At 44.9% G+C, this 24,887-nt stretch overlaps 1 protein-coding gene across 1 annotated transcript in view; it reads left to right on the top strand.

The window, feature by feature from the left end:
- The first annotated feature begins 8,477 nt into the window (after positions 1 to 8,477).
- LOC119402285 (uncharacterized) overlaps positions 8,478 to 24,887 on the top strand; it is a 93,078-nt gene continuing 76,668 nt past the window's right edge. Inside the window, exon 1 of the mRNA XM_037669435.1 lies at positions 8,478 to 8,528. The gene's annotated coding sequence lies outside the window, so the exon portion shown is untranslated. The remainder of the gene's footprint in view (positions 8,529 to 24,887) is intronic.

Genomic DNA, 24,887 nt, shown 5'->3' with positions numbered 1-24,887 from the left:
CACCTCTGAGACGCTCTTAAATGTTAAACTCTGTGTTGAAGCCTTCTTCTGCTCTCACGCAGATTTTTCTATGGAGTTCGTCTTATCACCTATTGCAGAATAAAAGAAGTGTTACAAAAAATGTAAGCAAGGCCGTTGGGACTTGGTTAGGACGTTGAATTGATGTCGGTGTTTACATTGCTTTTGTTTACTTCTGAAACGCATCTCACCGACCCTCACTTATATTGACATTTCCGAGCGAACCACTTGTTCCTACTGGGTCACTGCTCAGAATCTTGAACGTGGAGAGAAAGATTGTGATTTCGTTTTCGTGCAGTATTGATCAGCGCGTCGATTCTTCCTCAATAGCACGACCTCAAAAATGTCTTTGTGCTGCACAATAAAAGCGTTTTCTGCATCTGTTTTATGGTTTTTTACATAGTGCAATTGACGGCTATTCGTGTGCATCAATTCCTAAATATGGGACGAACTGTTAGAGTGGAATACATTTACACTGCTTGAATGAATTGTCACAAAGACTTAACCAGGCAAAGGTTTCGAGCTCGAGAATGTGAGGTACATATCTCTCCCATGTTGCGAACGAGAGCCCATATAGCGCGTGGTCCTTGCGAGACTAATCAACTAATAAATGTGGACGATTGGGCAAGTTGGTGATTCATGATCACAATTTATTCCGCACAGTATACGTAGACAACTATATCGAGCACAGGGACCTCTTCCCCTCCACGACACTCGTTTTCATAAGAAATCTCGCCAAAGAGATTGCGATGCACCAGCTTAAGTACTGAATGACAGACAACCCAGATAGTCCCACTAGAGTGATCTTAAGCTTAGGCCCAAATAAAGCTTCGGCCAATGTAACACATACAACAACAGCCAGCGGCCTTCATGAGCAACGGTTAGCGAGGTGAACGTACAATTCGGCTCGTGACTTCCTAACCAGCTGAAGCGCACAGATCGCCCTGGGAGACATCCTGTCGTAAAGGGACTGACAACCAATTTTTCAGTCACCTATTTTCTTTAGAGCAACAGAAAGCTAACTTGCCTGAGTGTCTAGCCACGGAATGGTAACGCGGAAAGCGCCGTGAAACATTTTAGATGCGAAGCAGCTTATGGCGGGGCCTTTGTACGGCCCTCCCTCCCGCGTCCCGCAGCGTCCACCCCAAACTGTGCATGCGCGCCCCTCTAGGAATCCTCTGCTCTACGGAGCGGCGCACACGACAAGTGGTGCGACCAAAGCCCCTGAAACTTCCTAAAGTAGCGACATTCTCCTCCTCTACTCTCGTTCCTCCTCGGCCTCCTCTCCTTCGCACTCTCTTTTCGTACGTGGCGCCACCTACCTTGCTCCTGCGTAGCAGACGGCCTGTCGCGAAGAGCGCTTGCTTGCCAGGCAGCGCGCTGTAAGCATTCGCACCAGCCGTCTAACTCCTAATACTTTTTTGTTTTAATTAATTTTTGTTTCGGAGACGTTAGTGCTTTTATATAGCACCGGCTACTCCTTTTCGCAAATAGAGTTCGAGAAAATCACAGCAATGTGAAATAATGTTGCATAAAAGAGCACCAAGGAAGGCTTCGTGTATCTTCTTCTAGAGCACAAAATTTCTTTCTGGTGACTTATGCAATTTATTAACTGCACAAGTTCCTGTTTGAAAACTTACTCTAAAATTATCTAAACGAGCGTAACGGTGGCCCATGACAGCGCGGCGTAGTGCCACACTGGGTATACAATATTTGCAGAGAGCATGTGCTTGCCTTTCGTTGGTAAATTCAGAAAATATTTCATTATTAAGGTAGTTTATTCATTGGCAAGTTTCAACTCGCGAGACGCACTGCAGTCCCTGAAGTCACCGCGCGGACAAGATAAACTAGTCCTGGACATCAGGCGCTTAGGCAAAACTCAGGGGGTCCCTTATGCATTAGCATAAGACGATTCGAAGCCGAAAGCCTGCACCTCACCTGGTTTTGCATTGCCTCCGTGATCGACCACGATCACGGAGGCGATGCAAGGCGATAATGTCATCTGATGTCACCATGTCACGTCACCTTGTGTGATGCCATGATCACGCCATTCTGACGTCACCAGTTTTGGCGGTGTGTGACGTCTCGATGACGTCATTTGGTGACGTCTTCGCGGGATGATATTTTAAATCACTCGTGTTGACGCCGCCGACGCGGAACGCCGACGTCGCCAACGGCCAATTTTAGCGTTCGATGAGGCATATAAAGCTTTCGAAATAATATTGCGCCAGAAGGCGTACATCAATTATCGTGATATATCTGGACGACGTTGGTTGTTTCGTGAAGTGATTCAACGCACCAACCGTATTGCGCAAGTGCGCCTTGTAGATGTGTCTGACATACGAATTATATCGCTAAATGAACGAAAAAACGAATGTGAGAACTAGCGTGTCATTGTAAACGTTTCCATCGCGAGACTTCCACTCGCAGATATAAATCTTCACACGAAATAGCACGTAAAACTTGGCGCGAAATGACACGTATTCGCGAGATCCTAAACGATGAACGCACCCTACGACTCGGTTGGGCACGCGCGCTTTTCACCGGCTGGTCGGTGAACGTAAAAGAGCCAGAAAAAAATTTCCTCCTAATTAGACGATCACGCAACAAAAACAAACGGAGAGTATAAATCTTAATTCGATTTTTCGCACTCCAGCTTTGTTTATTCAAAAGAGCTGCGCCGAATCTCTGAAGTTTTGCAATCACATTCTTGATCGTCAGTCCGCGTGCATGTTGCTAGCTGCGCACAAACCAATAGCGCGAACTGGAACCAGTCGGCGCATCACGTCAAGCAGAAAACGTAACCATGTATTGTTGACAAAGAAACAAAAGCAATGACCCCGCATAAGCAGTAATAAACGTGCATGAAAGAAGGCGACGTAGTGCAATGTGATGACCACTGTACTATAGGGTGATAGAGCGGGCATCGAATTTCGCGAACCTCGACGCATACTTACAGTACGAGAGACTCGCAACTTACCTGGCGTAGTCAAGTCGAAAATGTCGGCCTGAAGCTCTCCCTTCCGACTGTGTGCGACCAAGTCTACCGTCGCAACTCGTTGCGCTTACCGGACGGTATCATGAGGAACTTTTTGCCTTGTCTAGACTTGTTCTGACATCAGAAGGCGCAACAGCCGCCCCTGACAGCCAACAGCGACGTCGGTGTTGTGCTAACAGTATTTAACAGCATAACGCACACTCAATGACAAGTGTGTATACATAAAAAAAATCAATGATGAGTGGGACGAAGCGAACTCGCGCTGCAGCACGGCGATGGCATTGGCACGGGCGTGGTCCTTCTTGATGGAAGATATAGTGACTAGATTGTTTGAGAACCATAATCTGTTGCACACACCGGAACTATGGCCGAAACTGTTATCAAGGAAGTCCCGCTGGAAGCGCGCGTCGTCGCCTTCGGGCAGAGCCTGCCTGATGCGTTTTGCAGCCACTTCACGTGCTCGCACAGCCTCGGGCTCTGCCTGCCAGTACGCGCGCTTTCTCGCCGCTTCACGGTACTTCACATTTTGAAGATCCCATTCGCGCCGCAGCCGTGCAGCTTCGGCCTCGCGGGCTCGAACGGCGCGGTCTTCGCGCCGCAGCCGTGTAGCTTGTCGAGCAGCTTCGGCCTCGCGGGCTTGAACGGCGGAGTCTTCTCGCCGCAGCCGTTCAGCTTGTCGAGCAGCTTCGGCCTCGCGGGCTTGAACGGCGGAGTCTTCTCGCCGCAGCCGTTCAGCTTGTCGAGCAGCTTCTGCTTTGCGGGCTCCAACGGCGCAATCTGCTTCGCAGCGTCGACGTGCAGCTTCGGCCTCGCGGGCTCTCACCTCAGCATTCTGTCTGCGAGCGCTTTCCGTGCCCTCCGTTCCTCAGCCTTGTCTTCCATCTGGCGACTCCGAGCTAAAGAGAAAGCGTGCCAAGAGGGAGCCTCATGGCGCGTTATTTCTGAAATGTTGTCTTCGGGTGTCGCTGAAAACACGAGACGTAGTAAAGAATAAAGAACGCCACAAAGGCGAACACGCACGAGAGTGTCACTCGTCAACGTCGTCTTCTTCTTCTACTGCATACCAGAACGCGCGCTTCTCACGAGCTAGAGGTGGCTACTGGAACGCTACAAACAAACGGAGGATGGACAGCACCAGACGGCAGCAACCGGACGCTGAACTCCGGGCTCGGGAAGCCGATTCGAAACGTCAACGTCAGGCGGCGGATCTCGAGTCGGCGTGGCAACGCGAAGCGGATTCGAAACGTCAACGTAAAGCGGGTGAGTCCCGAGGCGGCGCGGCAACACAAAGCCGAAAAAAATGTGAACGGCAGCAAGCGGACCCTGAATTCCGGGCTCGGGAAGAATAATCGAAACGTCAACGTCGAACGTGGATCTCGAGGGACCGTGTAAACGCGAAACCGATTCGAGACGTCAACGTAAAGCGGCGGATCCCGAGGCGGCGCGGCAACGCGAAGCCGAATGACAACGCAAACGCCGAACGGTGGATCCCGAGGCAGCGCGGCAATGCGAAGCCGAATCGAAACGCAAACGTCGAGCGGCGGATCCCGAGGCGTCGTGGCAACGCGAGTCGGAGGCGATGGCAACGAAACGCTCGGATCAACTGCTGGGGACCGATGGCGCGAACGCGCGGTTCATCTCCTCACTGCTTCGCACGCACCTATGGTTCCCTTTACCGGGAGAAAATGTAATTTTTTAATCAGAAGTTTTCTATCCGCGGCGAATATAAAGTCTTAAACACACTAGACAACACATGCTGCAAACAGTTAGCGCGAGAGCGGTTCTTGTTCCAGCTCGGCGGTTTACTGCGCATGCGCCACGGCTGGAGATGGGCCACTGGCGGCTGCAAATGTAGCGCCGCTTCTCACCGTGCAACTTCTTTTACCCAGTAGGCAGCACATAACAGAGCGGGGATAGATAATAATATACATACTCTAACTTTGAGTACCAAATATGGCTCGCATGAAAGCATCAGACGACGTGAGTACGTACAGCGATGTGACCGACTTCATAATCCAGCTTCAAGGCTCTTCCGCAAGGCTGCGCGACATACCGCTTTTTGTTATTTTTAAGCACGATTTAAAAATATAAATCCTACTCACAACGCGAAAGGGATGCTGCAGTCTGTCACTGTATTTCATGGTCTTTTCATTTCTACCAGGACCTAATCACACGTTCTGCCCAGTTGTCGGTCCCTTTAAGAGATTGACATTGGTAGGCCAGACAGACCACAAGGGGTCATTGATATCGCCGATTCTGTTTAATCTGCAAATATTCGGAGGACCAGCCATACCACAAGAAATTGAAGGCTTTAACCACAGTCTATATGCCTATGATATTACCCTATGGTTATTGGAGGCTAGTAATGGGCAAATAGAACACACACTCTAAAGCGCGGTTGAAACCGTCAAACAATCAATGCCTAGTGGTAAGCGGACTAGTTTGCTCGGCGGAACAATCAGGTTATTAGTGTGCAGGGTGACACGCAGGGGCTGTAAACCAAACTGGTTCAGAGGGAGAAATGATCTCGAAACGGGCATACAATTGAAGACCACCGGTGGAGAACCCATCCCTAACGTAGATACAATTAGTCTTTTGCACTACTTATTGAAGAGAAAGAACTTCATTGACGGCAAGACGAGGCCATTGAAGTCAGCTTGCCGGTGCTTAGAAGGGCGGCGGCCAGTTGTTTGACACTATCGTTTCGGCACCGTTAATCGCTTCAGCCTGAATGCGATAATGAAGCCAAATGCAACAATGAAAAAACTGTGAAAAAGCTAAAAGAGACAGCATGAAAATTTTGAGGTTGATTAAAGGAATAGTCAATGGACACAGTAAAATAAATGAATTAATCAAGATCCGACTGGTACAGGTGTTCGTTATGAGTAGGATAATATACGTAGTACCGTACTTTAGATGGTACACTGCAGAATAGGTGAAATTAGAATGCCTAATTAGGAGAATTTATAAGCAAGACGTAGTACTACCAATCAACACCAGTATCAATAAGTTATTAGAATTAGGCTTTCGCAACCCAATGAACCAGCTTATAGAGACGCAGCGAAAAGTGCAGTACGAACGTCTTTCTAAAAACAAGGCACGAAGACACATACTAGAAAGGCACTGCCCTTTAAAACAACAGTAGACAAAACATTAAAAGAAACCATGCTCTTCACGCTTTTGTTCACGGCACCCACTGTGCAGATTCCGAATGCATACACTATCGCTAAAGCTTGACACTGCCGGTATTCAACATGGCGGCCCTAGCTACTTGATGGAGGCGTACAAAGGGTGACGTCGTTGCCTCGGGCGTGAACCTTTGGGAGGTCATACATATTTACAACCCCAGAAATGTTCATGTATGAATCCAGGGAGCCCTTCTTCGAAAGAAAGCATTGTTGAGTGGTGCACGCTGTATGTGGGCGATCATCCGGCACGTTCGAAAAGTAGATGCGCGATCTGCTTTCCCGCAAAACGAAAAAACGATGGGAGAGAAATACTCCTTTGCCGTGTGTCGCTGCGCATCACCGCCTTTCCGGAACATGTCCCCTTACCTAAAATACTTCATAGTGCTCGTGTGTCAGGGTATGGAGCTATGACTGCGCATTGTATTCCGCACAGACCTGGCGTTTTTTTTTTCATACGTAGTGGTGTAGCATGAACACAATAATCATGCGCTCCAACGCAGGCTGTCCCTCTCGCCTAGTTTATACCCCGTCCAGTGAGACAGCAGCCGTGCTCATAATGCTGTCGGCTGGACGTAAGGCCGCAGCCGCTGCAATTCGTGTTTTCGCATTGAATAAAGTACGGCGGAAGGCACTGCACATCATAGTTTCACGCGCTACCTGGAGGGAAAACTTGAGGTGCGACGGTGTTGTATGCATGCGACTGCTGGGGTATGTCAGATCAGGATTGGCATCGTTCACAAATAGCCATGGCATCTCGGAAACGTGTCTGCTTTCATCGTGTTCCTTGCGTCAGAATGGCAACTTCGTACTAAAGCAGTATGTAGTAAGGAAATTTTTTCTTAGCTTTTATTACTTTACGTTGAGAACTTCTGCTTCGATGTACACTTTTACGAAACGTAAAAGTTGCGAGTGGCCACTAAAGTTGGAAGACAGAAGGCAAGGTTAGCGTTCACTCAGCGATAGTTCGTTGTCTGTTTCTCTCTTTCGTCGTTATGTTACGTCATACAGACGAGTGAACATTTGTTTTAGTATGTAATATGAGTGAATCAAACTCTTTTGTGTGGGTTTAGTTTTAGCGAAGACATGGTTGTGCAGCCGTGCTCACTTTTTCGCCTAAGCCCCTTTTAATTCCATCCATCGCAAGGCCCGCAGACACCTATACCGTAATTTTTTGGACGGCACAGCTCCCTTAAGAAATTCGCATGCCCGGTGGCGCCGAATTTCCCTATATATCATTGTAAGAAAATCTATGCTGAACATATCTGACGCAGCCGCATCTTGCCACAGAAGGAAATTTATATAGATAAGTGCATGTTGTTCAGCAAATACACAGGGTGTTCTTGGTAGGCAACACAGATTTGTTATAAAAACGCTATGACTGTCACACCTCTGTCATCTTCGCAAACGAACTCTGCGCAGAGTAGGAAAAACTTCGCCGCAGCTAAAGTTACACTGAAGTGAGCAATTAACAGGAGCTCAGCTCACTAATTAGCATTTTTCTATTGTTAACGCCAGTTGTTGATATTGAGAAGTTGTAGGACGTGACAATTTATGGCATACCCTTTAAGAAACATCTGAAATAAAAACACACGTAGTTTAAGTTAATAATCATCGAAATTTAGGGCCACAATCCAGGCGAAGCCGAAACCGAGTGCTCCTGGTGCTCAAGACATGTGCCATCCGGTATCCTTGGCGCATTAGAACTCGAAAATAAAAAGCGTGTCGCAGCAGACTATGTTCAAGAAAAACTGAATATCGTTATATTCCTACATAATTCCCCTCTCTCTCTCTCTCTCTCTCTCTCTCTCTCTCTCTCTCTATATATATATATATATATATATATATATATATATATATATATATATATATGTCTGTATATATATATATGAGAACGGTATACGCCTCTAAAAAAAGCTGCTTATCTGTCGCCGTTTCGATCAGTGACCGATCATCTTCAATAACAGATTTATAAGGCTTCGACGCGCTTTTATACCATCGTCCTCCGAGCCGAGAGAGAGAGAAAAAGTAAAAAAAGTAAAAACAAAGAAGTTAAAAAGTTTTATGAAATTAAAGAAGCACAAAATTCTTTTGAGCAACAAGAATAAAGAAAAAAGGAGGGGCGAACGGACCACGTGCACATACTTAGACATAAGAACAACACTTATTTCTGGGAAAAAAAGCCAGCAAAAGAAAAATATATACAATACATAGATCGTCCAGGTGGGCACATGAAGTACATTCCCGGCGTCCATTGTCGAGCTCCACTTCTGCGGCTCGCCCCTCCTCATTTCTTCCTTTAAGCGTGGACACCTTGGACACAATAAGTGAGTACATTCCTTTCGTCCATTGTCACGCCTCACGTCTTCGGCTCCCCCTTCCATAGCTGCTCATGGAGCTTAGTGAGGGGATGAAGCTTCACAAGAAGTGATAAGTGCCTAAAAAAAAGGGTAAACTCAAAAAAGCCTTGTACAATTCCGGGAAAAGTATAGAGGATAGGTACATTCGATGAAAAACATGCATCGTAAAATAAATACGGTAATAAAGTAGGTAATGTGTGGGCTTGGGTTAAAAATCACAGTTTCGCCGCAAGGGCGAAGCAATGAATGCGATAGCAAGAAACTAATGCTATACGAAGTGAGGCTCGCCAATGGATACTCTCACTTTGAACAGCGCTCCTGTTACAAAGGCAGTCGAAGCAGCAAAGGAAACTAGCGTGCTTCAAGTGTCGAGCTGTGGCACTTGATAGTTCGCGCTCATCTTCTGTTTGTTCGTTTAGCGGCGTCGTTTAGCGGCGCTCCGTAACATGAGCGCGGACATCACGGTTAAAGCTTGAAACATCCCTCTTGCCCTCACCACGAGAAAACCACGCGAGCAGACAGCGGAAGGCCAAGGTTCTCCTTGCGCAAATATAAGAAGAAGCGAGCCAGCTCGCCGACGACTTTTAAATGCGCTCGTCGCGCTCCTAGCGCCATCTCGCTGGTAATGAAGAAACGCCTATGAGCGTCGGCCATCTCTGAGTCCGTCCAGCGGCAAAGGGTGTGTATATAACGCTCGCCGTTAGCTATGCGGAGGACCTGCGTTCCGTGGCGTAGTGGCTAGCGCCACTTGCTGCGGAGCAAGAGGTCCCTGGTTCGTTTCCGCGCTTCGGAAGCATTTTTCTGAATTATTTTTCTTTGGGGCTTATATATATATATTTATATATATATATATATATATATATATATATATATATATATATAGACTTATACATATACGGTGCATGACGGCGACGGGGGCGGACATTTTCCAGCCGAGACTGTCCATATAATTGCTATCGCAATAATAAACGTTGTGTCAGAGGCCAGGGAAATGGAACAAGTGTATAACCAGTCATGTACACAGATATGTGCCTTGTGCTACTGGCATGTTGTACGCCATTTCTCTCTTGTGGCATTGAATACACAGGCCAAACGGGGCGTTGCCTAAATGTACGCCTACGTGAGCATGAGTTGACGCTTTCAGGTGCCGCCGTCACGTCTCATTTGCATCCCTTGTAGATCATGTGGATGCGTGCCCCACATGCAGAAAACCACTATCAAATATAGACATGTCGATCAGCGCACGCGTGATATAGACAAAGCCTTTTTTCAATAAATGCAAACAAGTACATAAGTTATCCTTCCATCATTCTTCTAGACAAAGAATACACGTATCTGTCACACAAGACATGATTAATGTTGTGTTGTGACACATTTGCTCGGTCTTGGTGGCTTATTGATCAGTATATATGTTATTTCTGTTTAAAAAAAAAAGTTTAGTTCTGAGTTCAGCGCGGTACTCTTTTCTTCTTTCTGTCCGTGTTTAAACTGTTGCGATGTCAATTATTCTACGATGTACATCCACCAACTAGCCCAACTCGCGATTCTGCTCCAGAATGGAAAAGAGGCAGCCACGATCTCCGGCCTGCGGCCGAAGATAATGTTTCCGAAGAAAATGGAGAATACCCTTCAGATTTTTGCCGGGGGGTTGAATCTGTCACTCGTTTGAGTGTCGGAGTGGTTCCATTGCAGGGAGGATTCTTCGAATGCTGCCCACTCTCTTTTCCCGTTCGCTCCCCTCGGAATGCACGTGAGAATGTTGTATGCCCGATAGCGTGCTCCTGGCAATATCCGAAAAAACAGAGAGAGAGCTTCGGTTAAGATTATGATTATCCTGAATCTTGGAGAGCGTGGTGAGTTGAAGGCAGTGTTGAATATAATACCAAAAAGTTATATATATATATATATATATATATATATATATATATATATATATATATATATATATATATATATATATATATATATATATATATATATATAAACCTATAGTATTATCTTCGCATCACCAATTAATGCCCGCTAATAATTCAAGTAATTACCATGGTAAGTGCGTATCACAGCAACGCACAAAGGGGCAAGAGGCATGAGCAGACTTCAAACGAGAACACACACAAATTCGCACACACAGAATATGAAGACTTTTATGTACCCGATGTCTACTCTAACAGAATCTTTAATTGTATTTATGCGCATACTTTGACGAAACACATCGTTTACCGATTAGCAACGAAAGCATTTAGAAGAATAACCGATGTGTTCTACCCATTATCTCGTGCTCTTCTATTTTCGCATATGTGTACCATCACGTAGCATAAATCTGTTATTCCAACGTAATCAAGAGAAATAAATTTTTCATAAGACCGCCACAATTAAGGCATCACAATGCGGAATATACGAAACAGCCGGCAACATGGGTGGCTCAGTAGTCACCTAGATAAAAGACTCGGAAGTTTGTTCAGGAACGCTTAGCGTCTCTTTCTTTCTTTGTATCATGGCCTCCGTGATTACCACTGGCAGCGCGTAGCTGGAACTCATCTCGGAGGCCAAGCAGAAGAAGCGCGGATTTACACATTTTGCTGGCTGAACTTCTTGCATAGCTTCCACAGCGTTGCACCTGATGCATGAAACGGAGTGTAGCTGCTCGCTTTTTAGCGGATACTACGAAAGCAGAAAAAGCACGCTCGAATCTAGTAAATACTTACGTTTGCTAACTCTTTACTGCCTTCTTTTTAACAGTGCATTTTTAGCAATCGTTTCCTCCTAATTTAGAGGTTATGAACAAAAGTTATGCTTCTGCATTACTCACGGCACTTTGCAAAGGTTAGCGTACAACCTTTATTAAGGGCATTTTGTGTTCTCCCTGTAGGTATTTAAAATCCTTCTGAATAAAGTTTACGCTCTAAACCTTTCAATGTGACCTTTCTACGAAATACTGCAGACCTCAGAATAGCTGCGTTGTATTTGGACACAGAACATCGGCATGTTTCGTGCAAAGCTTTTCTACTGGATTGCGAACATGCAGATGTTTTTGCAATTCAGCCATTGTGCATTGAAAGCGCTGTTGAACCTTGGCACAAAGCTGTGGCAGAAGCTACAAAGCAGCAAAAAACTAATTTTTACATCGGTACATACCTGCGGTAATAAAAAGTTTATTTGGATTAAAAGTTATCCAGGGAAGCCTGTGTTATTCTTATAAAGCTTGACACCACGCAAAAATACCCTGATGCAAGGTGTCTTGTATACAAAATGACAGGATCAATTCTCCTATGCCTGGATTTACAAATTTACTGCGCCTTTGACGCGGAGAAGATGCTTTTGCTCAAGGTTTTTTCCTTGTCATGCTGTCATAACATCTGTGGGTACTGGGCTTGCTGCGTCCCGTCCGTAGCTAAAGCAAGGACGACGGATGCATCAACTCACAACAAACCAGAACAATATATTGAACGCTACTCTGCATACGGCGGGGTCGGTCCAGGGCCAGGAGACAGCGAGGCGGCGACCATGGCCTCTGGCAGCAGCAATCCGCCAGCGCGGGTGGCAGCATGCATCCCCCCTGGCATCCAAGGCACCTTTCCCCGTGCCGCCCGCGGGCTGTCCGTTTTAACAAGCTCACTTGGGCCACGCGCACCGCCTCTGCGCAGCACGTGGTGCTATCTCGAGATAGATAGTGGGCGTGGTTCCCACACATCTCAAACTTGCAATCATCATCAGCCTGTCTACGACCACTGCAGGGCAAAGGCCTCTCCCATGTTCCGCCAATCAACCCGGTCCTGTGCTTTCTGCTTCCACGTTATACCTACAAACTTCTTGATCTCATCTGCCCACCTAATTTTCTGTCTCCCCCTCACGTGTTTGCCATCTCTTGGAATCCAGTTAGTCCCCCTAATGACCACCGGTTATCCTGCCGACGTGCTACGTGCCCGGCCCATATCCATTTCTTCTTCGTGATTTCAACTATGATGTCCCTAACCCCTGTTTGTTCACTGACCTACTCTGCTCTCTTCCTGCCTCGTAAGGTTACACCAATCATTTTCCTTTCCATCGCTCGCTGCGTCGTCCTCAATTTAAGGTGAACCCTCTTTGTAAGTCTCCAGGTTTCTGCTCCGTAGGTAAGTACCGGTAATATGCAGCTGTTCTTTACCGTCCTCTTGAGGGATAGTGGTAGATTACCATTCATGATTTGATAATGATTGCCGAATGAGCCCCAACCCATCCTTATTCTTCTAGTTATTTCACTCTCATGGTTCGGCTCCGCGGTTACTACGTGTCGTAAGTAAACCTACTCCTTTACAACTTCTAGTGTTTCACCACCCAGACTTGCAATATTTTCTACCAAAAAATATCGTGGCAAATGCTCAAAATAGGGCTGGCAGCAGTTTCAAAAAGCGACCTTCAAAAGGCTCATGACCCTTTCACATTTGAATGCTGCATCGCTTAAGGGACCCAAAACCAATTAATTGGATGTAAAAAACAGAAATATCATGGGCCAATAAAGGCCCTTTCTCGCAATATTAGGCAAAGCTCTGAAAATGTCACACAGTAACAATGTCTCTCTTATAGTATCTTATTTATCATTTTAGGGAACATTCTGGCTCATTTCCGTGTTCTGTGGTGTAGGTTAATTGAACGGGACATTCTTCGCCAGTCTACGACTTTTATATTTGCGTGAAACATCAATTAAATGCTTTCCGAGTTGAGAACATTACTATTGATTACAATAAGTATTGAAGAGTTGATACGAAAATGGTCAACTATATATCGTAATAGGTATTTTAGTGAGTTGTGAGATTGTGTTATTTAAACACTGAATATACGCTGTGTCAAATCTGCAATGATGGAAGAGCCCAGCAGGTTCTCGAAAAAAACAAAAGGTTAGCGAGCTTGAACTGCATTAAACAGTGTGTTTTTTAGACAGTAAATATTTTTATAAATATACTATGACAGTAATGCTTCTTGTCGTTTTCGCGCACGTATTGCACGACGAGGCGGAAATACTTTGCCGCAGTTGAAGTGACACCAATGCAAGTAATTATCAAAGACTTCGTATTAACTCTTTAAATGTTGACTTGAAGGCAAGCCTGTAAAGGTATGTTGTAGCTCGTGCTGATTTATGGCATATCCGATTTTTAGAAATCATGAAATTTGCAGTTATTTAGAGATATTCGTCATCAAATTTCAAGGCCGATATCGAAACTAACTGCGCCCGGCGTTCGAAAAGCACGACCACTCTGCTACGTCGAACCGGGACTACAGGTGACAAGGTAGTGACGATTCATGGAGGTGCTTCCCGGTTCTATCTTTTCTTGAGAAGCGGCAGGCCATGTTAATTCTACCAGCGGATCGCCTTACCTTTGTTTGTGGGGTTTGGGGCTAATCTGTTTCTTTGGAGCGGTGCTCAAAAAAAAAAAAAAAACTCGATATCCACCTTTTCTTTCCTTGTGAAGCATAAAACTTTGGGCAGCCGCTGCGGCGTTTCCTTTTGCAGACAGGGCAACTAGTTTTTCCCGCCTGTTAATAATTGAAGAGAGACACACATAAGCACCAAGCAAAACATCCAAAGAATAAAGGCTCGTTCACACCTGCGACAAGCACCGGTTGCGCAATCATTTGCGACTGGCGGCCAAAAAGCGACAATATGCGACCTATGTTCACACCTGCGCGCGACTTATACCTGTCGCCACACAGAATCTTCCTCTACTCGCACACGGCTCGCATTGCCATTGCCCCATCAAATAAGCCGACGTCCTGACTGGTTCAGAGGTTTGCCACTGCAGTCGCGTGACTGAAAAGTCGTGCAGCGAGCGAGTAAGCCAAAGTAGTCGCTTTGCCAAAAAGCGACCATTGGCGTCCGGTCGCTTTGCGACGAACTTGATCGCTCGACCGGTGCTAGTCGCAGGTGCGAACGAGCTTTAAGATGTGTGCTTGTGTAAGTCAGTATGCTTGCCGATTTTCCTGAGGAGATTTCGCTTCGGCTCGCCTTGATTTAAATTTCGTCACTTCCTTGTCGCCAGTAGTTCCAGTCTCACGTAACGGAGTAGTCGTGTTTTTTTTGCGCACCGGGCACGGTCAGTTTCGGTATGAGCCTTAAAATGCGATGATTATTGTCTCTAATGTCTCTCTGCGAAATGGCATGAAAACCTTTAAAACTCGCAAAGAAAAAAATTCGGCAGATCCCACGCCTTATGGGAGTCTATCCCGGCAGCGGCGGTCGCATTTCGATGAAGGCGAAATGCTAAAGGTCCATGTAGTGTGCGGTGCCAGTGAACATTAAAGAACACCAGATGGTCGAAATTTGCACAGCCCTCCACTAATGCGTCTCTCATAATCATATCGTAGTTTTTGGACATCAAACCTCAGATATTATTAATATTGTGGGAATCGGTTTCATGCGAAGCCCTCAGCGAGTAGTTACCTATGCTGCACTTCTTTTTGGCTTTGAACCAAGCGTTATGAGGTGGATCGACGTGTTTTGTTATGTGTACTAGTTGCGTGCATATCATGTGCTTACCGGTGCGTCGATTACACTGGCGTTTGACGGGTAACTTACAGTTTGATATAACGGCAGCACTCACGTTAAGAAGAAGAAGAAGGTATATTCGTTATTCAGCGTTAGTACAGAAGGACGTCCCGAAGTTACAAAACTGTCAGGGGGACCTCCTATTAGTATTTTGACAATGTCAGTAAATTCTACATAATGGCAACATAGCAACTCAATAATAATGGATAAAGAAGGAACAAGAAAATAAGGCATGGCATGTAGCTACAAGAAACAGTACTTATGAAAAAGAAGCAGCGAAGCAAGGTGAATGCTCGTATGAAAAGTTATCTATAAGAAAATAACACAGAACTCTTCGTAAACAGCAAAACAAAATTGCAAACATAGTAAACACAACGCTTTTTCAAGGAACAGGGAGTAAAACAAAAATGGAAACAACATAATAAACCTAACGCTTTATCAAAGAACATTGAGCAAATTTTACAGATGAGTAACGTGGTTGCAGATGTGAGATGCCTAACTTAAAAAGGAAACAAAGAGAGAAAATGGTTTACTGATATTGCCACGCCCACTTCTTGTCTTGTTTTGATGTATTCGGGTTTGACCGGCAGGGACGGTTATCAACGCTCGACGCTGTCCGCGAAGCATTGTTCGAGAAGCTTCACGTCTATAGTAGATCGTTCTGTTAAGATTGCGCCCCGCACGCGAACGTTCCAGCTTTGTCTAGAGATAACGCCGCCACCAGCGATATTGCTGGAAAGTTCGATACCGCCTGTATAAAAGCCGACGCGATTGACCGCTTGTCAGTTGATCGATGGACGACGCCCTGTTCGCCGCTATATTTGTACAGCGTGTATTGCTGTAGTTATAGTTCTCATTTTCCGGCCACAAGTTCGGCCAAATAAACAGTTTCATCCTACAAACGCCGACTGCTGTGTTCGTCGACGTCACGACCACGTGACATCTCAGTTTCATCCTACAAACGCCGACTGCTGTGTTCGTCGACGTCACGACCACGTGACAATATGATCACAATGAATCCGTTGCCGGCAACGTTGTTAGTAGGCGTTTGTTCATGTTTTTCTTAAACATTATTGTTGTAGGGCAGGCTTTGAGTTCGAGGGGCAGTGTATTCGAGAATTTAACGGTTGCGATAAAAGCTGTAAATTTCCCATAATTAGTTTTATTCAGGGACGTAAAATCTTGTTGTTAGATGTGTTGTTAGTGTTAGTAGGAGCAGAAAAATGAAATGTATCTATAGTGTTTTCATGGTTGAGTGTGCAATATATTAGTAAAACCAATTTAAGCTGAACCATGTATCGTAACGGTAGTATACCTAATAATGTGTAATTAAATACCGAATGTGACATGTAGCTAGAAAAGTTAATAATCCTCAAGGCCTGGTTCTGCAAATGTCGTAGATGTGTTAAATGCGTGGTAGATGTGTTACCCCAGACGGAAATGCAGGAACGTAGGTGGCAATGTATCAATGCGAAATAAGGTGAAGTTCTTACACACTGTGGGAAAAATGAGCGTGTTAAAGTTAGCACTCTAATACTAAAAGCAATCTTTTAGAGATCATTTCAGCATGCACGTTGCACTTAAGATGACGAGCAAGTTTGACCCCTAAAACGATGACATCATGTGAAGGCGAAAGACATGATGTTGAAGGATGAGTGGTGGTGTGGGTGGGATGACACGTTCGTTTGTATGAAAGAGCATGAATTGAGTTTTAGATGGATTGATCCATAGTTTGTTTCTTGTGCACCAAGCAGACAAGTTGCTTAGGTCACAGTTAAGGCGGTTTATTATAGCCTTCATGCATTTACTAGATGTAAATATGGTGGTGTCTCCAGCGTATAATATGGATGAGGTGCTGGTTAGGCAGTTGCGAAGGTCGTTTATGTAAGCGAGGAAAACGAGCGGACCTACACCCGAGCCTTGTGGGACGCCCATTGTGGCTGGTTTGATGTGCGACAGACAACCTTCGAAATATACAACCTGCGTTCTGTTAGATAGCTGCGTATAAATGATAGTCCTAGGCCACGAATTCCCAGAACTTCTAGCTTATTCGATAGCATGGTATGGTAGATGGTGTCGAATGCCTTACTGAAGTCCACAAAGACTGAGCCGACAATATGGCCGTTGTCAAGGGCATGCTTTAATCTGTCAGTGAATAACAATATAGCTGTTTCAGTTGAGTAGCCTTTAAGAAAGCTATGTTGCTCAGGAGATAGGAGATTGAATTTTTTGAAACAATTTGTTAGGCGGTTTATAAGTCGCTTTACGATGATCTTACTAAAGAAGAAAGCATGCAGATTGAACGATAGTTCGGTATTGATTCTCTGTCACCTTTTCTGAATATGGGAGTTATTTTTCAGTTTAAATCGTCCGAGAAAACACCCGTTTAAACATGCATTTGATTATATGTGCGAGCACATCGGCAATATGAGGTGATATTATTTGATTTTCGAGGGTTGTAAATCGTCGAGACCAGGACCAGTAGTCCTCAAACTACTCATTGCATTGGATACTTCTTTGGGTGATGTGGGATATAAGTAAAACGTAAAACGAATGAGGGGCTTGGCTGAGAGCCGACTGTTGTATGTGGTGTGTGTAGGACAGAAAGAAAGCATTGAACTCATTTGTGATTTCGGTATCTTCCGTTACCACCCTTGTTCCTGTGTTGAGTCTGTTGAGATTGTGGCTAGGTGAAGTTATGTGAAGAAAGTACCCAATTGTTTCCCACGTATTGCGAGTGTCATTTATATGTTTAGCTATTGCGTTCTCATAGTAGGAGCGCTTGGCTTCCTTGAGAAACTTGGCAAGTGTATTAGAATAAGCTGTGTATCGTGACTTTAGGGTTACATGAAAAGGCTCGCGCTTTACTTTTTTTCGGACGGTTGTCACGTTTACTGACACTACGTAAGAGGGCTCTGTTCCCCTTGGGGTTCCGCTGTACCGAAAACCAGCGGGTAGCTTGAGTAAGACTCGTACACTCTGAGTACGCGGTTTCAACATTGTTATTAAATTGTTCGAACGCGTGTACTAGATGTGTTGCTGAAAGAATTGAATTCCAATAGGTTTTTGCAATTTTGTATATGGAATTTGCAGTGTTGAAGTTGGCTCTTCTTATGTTTCGTTGTTCGGGGTAATTTGCTGATTTTAACAGAGCAAACATGGGGTAGTGCTCCTTTATGGGAAGAGTTACTACGCCAGCAAGTTGCTCAGTGTGTAAGTTTGATAATACGTGGTCTATAATGAATGGGTTCCGCACGGAGGACATCTATTGGGAACGGTTATTAGCGAGTCTAGGCCATAACCTCCATAGCATGCGCTGTAGTTAGAGCAATGACTTCAGTACGGCTGGTAATGTCTATGTTGACGTCACCGAGAATGACGACATTTTTGTTTTCATTTGCAATAACGTTCAAGATAGCGTTTAGCTGAGAGCGAAACACAACTGGGGATGACGACGGGGATCGATATAATGACACGGCGATTGTATTTCTACTGTTAGCTGAAAGAAATGACGTGTCGAATTCCACAAAAACAGATTCAACAATGGCGTACGAGCAAGAGAGATCGTGGCGTCGACGGTAAGACTGATTACCTTCAACCAACATTGCTGAATCGCCACACCGGGCGTCCTTACGAACGCATGCTTCTATTGTATATCCGGGAATACTAAATAACGGGCATCAGCGTTTGTCAGCCATATTTTTGAGAGACAGATGATAGTGGAGGGGTTGTTTAGGTTAGAAAAGAAATCCATCATGCTATCATAGTTATTTGACAGGCTACGTACGTTGAAATGTATCAAGGATTTGTGGGTGTGCTTGGTGTTATGTGGTGTACATTTCAGTTCTTCTGAAGAATAATGCATTGTGATGAATGTTTGCTTGATAGGATATGAAACAAGGAAGGTTGGTCGTTTACGAATTAACTAGCGAAAGGTCGCGAGTTCGAGAAATTATGTACACGTGGCTTCGCTCTGTCATGCGCGCTTTGATGCGCCAATTATCCGTCCATAGGAATTTCCTCTGGTGTTGCTTTTTTAGCTCGAGAGCTTGCGCGAACAGACGTTTGTTGTCTTGAGTCAAGTGGTCGTATACGAAGACCTTGTTCTCTGTAGAGGGAGGGAAGCCGAGTGTGGTAGTGTTCAGGCGTGCTTTCCGAGCTTTGCTGATGAACACAGCCTTCTTAGTGCGGGAACAGAAGCGTGCTTATATATTTCTGTCGTTCTTTGCTGGGATGCAGTGAACATTGTCTGTGTCATTTGGCGCCACAGGACATCCAATTTTCTCTCCGATTTTTTGAAGTACAGCGACACAGCTCTCGCCCGGTGTGGACGGCACACCCTTGATTTCAACATTATTTGTACGAGAGTACTGTTCGAGATCGGCTACCCGTCTAGCCAGCTTTTCGTTTTCCTGTGTTAATGTTTTGTTTTCACACACACAGCATCGTACTTTTCCTTGGATTCTTCATACAGCTGGTTAATCATGCGTACGTTATCGTGCATTGCTGCGATTTCTTGCCGTAGGTCCTCAAGGTCGCGAGTAAGCTCTGCGTAACTGGGCACGGGAAAGACCACGGGAACAGCTTTGACAGCAGCAGACGTGATAAACCTTAACAGAGCGACAAATGCCCTAATTAAGCGAGACACTAACCTGCGAGAAACAAAAAAAGGTCGGCTCGGCGGCATTCCTTCATGCGACGGACTGCTGCTGCCAAAATAACATATGCACAGACGTCAGCTATAGCGAATACAAGTGCACTTTATGGTGAGATGATGTGAATATGGTAGGCAACTTTCGTAGCGTGTTCTTTTGGAGTATAGGGCAACGCTTGAAGAACGCTCGCTGAATCCTAGGGATTTAGGGAGCTTATTTATCATATCATATTTATTAGCCTGCTATAGCCTGCGATCATATTTATTAGCCTGCTACAAACGCTGAACAGACAGTTGAAATACAATCTAGGTTAACCTGTTGTGCCGCTTATATATCACATGAGTACATATGTAATGTGTATTGCTTTTTTATCAAATCAGATAACCTGGACGGCAACCACAATTGGCATTGCACCGAATTTTTTGAGCATATCCAAGCCACTTTGAACGTTTCTATCTATCTATCTATCTATCTATCTATCTATCTATCTATCTATCTATCTATCTATCTATCTATCTATCTATCTATCTATCTATCTATCTATCTATCTATCTATCTATCTATCTATCTATCTATCTATCTATCTAAAACCAAAAAGACGCGTACCATCAAGGAAAAACTAAGGACAGGACAGAAAGGGCGTCACTCGCAACTAACTTTATTCCCAGAAAATCAGCGCCATATATAACCACAGCGACCCTGCGCGTGCACATCGCCTCACACGCTCGTCAAAAACCCGCGATAGCAAGATCAACTAATCGAAAAATGAATCGATGAAACTAAATTCACCCCCACGCAGAGCAACAGATGTGTCACTAACACAGCAATCTTTTAAATGCGAAGCATGTCTTAGCGAACCTCTGGCACTTTGAGCGTTTCTATCAACGTATCTATCTATCTAGCCGCCTACGTCTGGACGCACTCATGATCGCCTCCTTAACTTGGTATAGACCAAAATTTGCATGGGAGGGTAAGAGGATTTGACGAATATGACTGCCGGGTCATGACATAAATAACGTTAAAATCCTGTCGTGTACGTCGTCAAACCCTTTCCACTAGACACGTGTGGCACATACCCGTTTACCACGGGCCGCGGTGTACGGGTATGCGCCACAGGTGATTGACAGATTATGTCTACCCAGGAGCGGCGAGAACAGATGTAGGTAACTTAAATGCTAGAGAGTTAAGTAAAACCAACATCGGCAGCGTTCACACAACGAATGGAAATAATGAAAATTAGGATCCCAGCAGGAAACGAACCCAAGCACTCTGCGTGGCAATCAGGTGTGCTACCACTGAGCCACGCCAGATCTATAAATTGGTTTGGAAAAACAGCCTACGTAGGCGTAATATCGGTGCAACGTTAATTGTGGTTGTGGTGCTGACCATCTAATTTTACAAGAAAGCAATAAACACTGCATGATACTCCTACGATGTGTACTCCTACGATACGGGCGTCATATCAGATTGACGTCTGTAGTTCCAGTGTTGGCTCCGCTTTTATAGCAGACTAATAAACATTACGTTTGTATTCCTATGATTCAGCAAGCTATATTGAAGCATTGCTCGACCTCGGAGGAATACAATAACGAAAGTTACATATGATATCCACATCACCGCATCGTAAAGTGCACTTCGTCCACCAGAGCGACGAAGTGTCCTCTTCATTTCTTAAGAGGCTGGGCGATGGCCTCATGCTGACCGAGGATAATGTCTGATTGATTGACAGCCATTTGTAAACTAGGCTACGTAGGCCACATACGCCCAGGTAGTCTACGATTAGGACAAACACCATCCACTGATGTTGGTCTACGTAGCACTATCCAGGCCTACCAGCCTCGACGGCCTATGCCTCACCAACGTGAAAGGTGTCTTTAGGTTCCGACATGTCGCCGGCTCTGTCGACAGACAATTTGTCGAGGAAATGACCGAGGCATCCACGAATTCCCAACAGTTCTACTATACCACATACTTCAATACTAATGGACGCCTCTTCACCGCGGTCACGACCGGATTCTATAACAAGTCATGACCAGCTGCTGGTGCTCACTGATCACGGTGATGATGCCCTTGTTCAAGAACCGTCAAGAACTTCTTGCACACATGCACACGGGTTCGTGAAACGCGCGTGCGTTCTCACGACACGTATAAGCACTACATATCAGCTTACCGCTTGTGGTGTTGGTAATACCCACGTTGTCATTGGCAGCGTTACCCAACCGTAAACAACTGCTTATATATCACATATGCAACACTTCAACATATATATGTGTGCGCATAAAATATATACAAATCTTTAGCGTCATTTTGTAACGTGTCGCTCAGTAAAAAAAGTTACGCCACAGTCACCTACCCGCCGCATGCTTCGCATAACATCGACTCCCACGGTACGTGGGATCTGCCGAATTTTTTTTCTTTCTAATATAGTATGCTTCCATAATTTCACGCGCTAAGACATCTTTACTCTTTCCAAGAACGGAAACACTGGCAAACCCAGGCTCACACTTGCAGGAACCACAATGCACAGGCAAATGTGCTGAAAGTTTATTTTTCACCGAAAGTTCGTACTCCCTCATCCTGTCGTTTATGCACCGGCCTGTTTGGCCGATATATACCCTACCGCAACTAAGCGGGATCTCGTACACCACGCCAACCGAGCAGGCGACAAAGGGCCTTGCGTGCCTCTTCCCACACGGCGAGAGCCTCGGGGCAGAGGAAGTTCTTCTGCCCCGAGGCCCTCCCCGTGTGGGAAGTAGAAATTCTACTTTTTCCTTGATGGTACGCGTATTTTTGGTTTTTCAGTAAGCATGTACCAACTAGCTCAACAAAAGGTTATATTATGGTATATTGTTGTCTCGTTTGGGCTCTAAAGGAGTATGAACGATGTTGAGGTCTTCACTCACAGTAATGGCATTAGTTTTCATATGATAGGTTAGTCGAATGAATGAGCGGAACGTTGGACTCGCCAAACAACTAAGATATTGTAGCTCGTATAAGTTCAGATGTCTTGCTGATGCCTTGCTGACGTAGCGTATTGTCTTTCTGACGTAGCAGATGTCTTGCTGAAGTAGCATATTGCTGAAAGGACAATTCGAATTCAGTATCGGCTGTACCGACTTACTTGCGTTTATGCACCGAATGTCTCTGCGCAGCAGCCTGTTTCTCTGCTAAGTATGTGACTCAGGAGAAGTTCTTGAAGCTATGCGAATCACATTAAAGTGTACTTAAAAGCTCGTTTATGCTTGTTTTTTTTTAGAACTGTTAAGCTCATGTATAGAAGCACCACCAGGTAGTTCTACGCATAGCTGAGTGTTAGAATGCGCTGCTTGATGTAACATTTGAAAGGGCTACGTTTCTGCCTGTATTCCTTCTGTTGGATCAGATTTTTATCCCACTAGCAATGAGACTCAGTATCTCACATTCGTATGTTGCGCTTAGCTGTCCGCTCTTGATTTAAAGCTCAACCTAAATTTCTTCTGCGCTTTGTTTTTTACAAACTATTCCCCCACAAGTGTGCATCTGAATCGTACATTTGCGCAGTCAAGTTCAGTTATTGAAGATTCATCAGCGCGCACGTTCCCCTTGAGACCTGGCAGGAATGCAGTTTGGACAGGAATGGACCTGACTGGAATGTACGACAGAACAAAGACCAAAAATACAACTCGTGGATTGTTTGAAATACTAACAAGTAAGCTAACAATCCCAGGAAGCCATAGATGTTTTCCTTACGTAGAAGATCGACAGGTTTACCGCACGTGACCAACAATATAAATAAGGCATATAATACTTCACTGGCATCGGTATAAGCGCAGTGCTGTTTTCAGGCGGGTTGGGTTTGTATTTTCGTCCTTGCGTCATAAAAACCACCAGACTGTATTTCCGGCCGCAGACTCCTGTCTTCACATGAACATTGCTCGCAGCAACATCAGAAATTGAAGTATTCGTAGAACATTCCTTGTAGTCACAATGGGAATCTAGCTGCCAGATATATTCCGTAAGAATCACTTCAAAGGGTCTAGTAAGTATTTTGTTGGTTTTTCTATCAATTTATAGACTGAACTGTGACTATGCATTATTTCATTCGCTGTTGTAATACTTACGTGGTGGTCAACGTCATTAAATACAATAAAAGAATGGCAACAACTTGCTACCCTAATTCATGGTCTAAATAGATGAACCGATGAAGTTAAACTATAGCATGTTACAGGCCCGGACGGCGTATTGTGTCGACAGGACTGCTGCTACATTATGTTTTTTTGCATGCATCGGGATGGGCTCTTGCCACCACAACACTGCTCATAATATCGCATAGAGCACTATAGCATTATAGAAAAGGGTGCTGCCTTAGCATAAATCACAGCTTGTGACTACAATTTTGATGTCCCAGCCTACACGTTTAACATGTTGTAGAGTTAACGTGCCTTCGCTCTCCGCGGATAAACGCTGGCGGCCAAGACTCAGGATTTCTTACTAGTTGCGGGGCGATGCAAACCCTTACAGCGGAAAGTTTAAACAAGACTATGTGTGGTTGGTAAATAATTTGTATCACATCAATATTGTCCCAAAAGCTAATAAATCTGCAAGCGATTAAGTTGCGGGACTCAGACATTCTTGCTGATACCTTTGTTATTCATCCCTTTCAATAGCACATGGTCTTGCGCGTATTTCCTTTCCTTCTTTTTATTTAACTGACGTGTTTGAAGAAGTCATATTCCAGCACTCATGGTAGAAGCCATGCCGTAGTGTTCAGAACCGTTCTTACTTTGCAAACATTTATGCTATGTAACCATTGAAAGCGTAGCTCACAAAGAACGCACTTGTAAATGATGTACTTTTTTGTATCTCGGCAAGAGTGATGCTGATCCTTCAGTTTTCTTTCGCGAGGGGGTCTGTCGCGAATAACTTGCAAAAACATGATAACAACCCCTTCAATGTACCAGTTGATATGGACTGAACGTACCTAATTCAAGAGCTAACATTTTCATATTACTCGTTTTTTTTAATGTGTAAGTATTTCTACGCCGACACAATGAGAAACGTGCCTATCACCCAAAGGAACGAAATTGAGGAGTATACATTTAACGTATCACAACGACTGGCCATTAATTTTGCTGCTTCTGCCAGGGAGCACTGTCAAGTGGCGTTCATGAC

Source organism: Rhipicephalus sanguineus, chromosome 8, assembly GCF_013339695.2.
Source record: "Rhipicephalus sanguineus isolate Rsan-2018 chromosome 8, BIME_Rsan_1.4, whole genome shotgun sequence".
Lineage (NCBI taxonomy): Eukaryota > Metazoa > Arthropoda > Arachnida > Ixodida > Ixodidae > Rhipicephalus > Rhipicephalus sanguineus.
The sequence above is the reverse complement of the archived record's forward strand: the minus strand, read 5'-3'. Positions and strand labels throughout refer to the sequence as shown.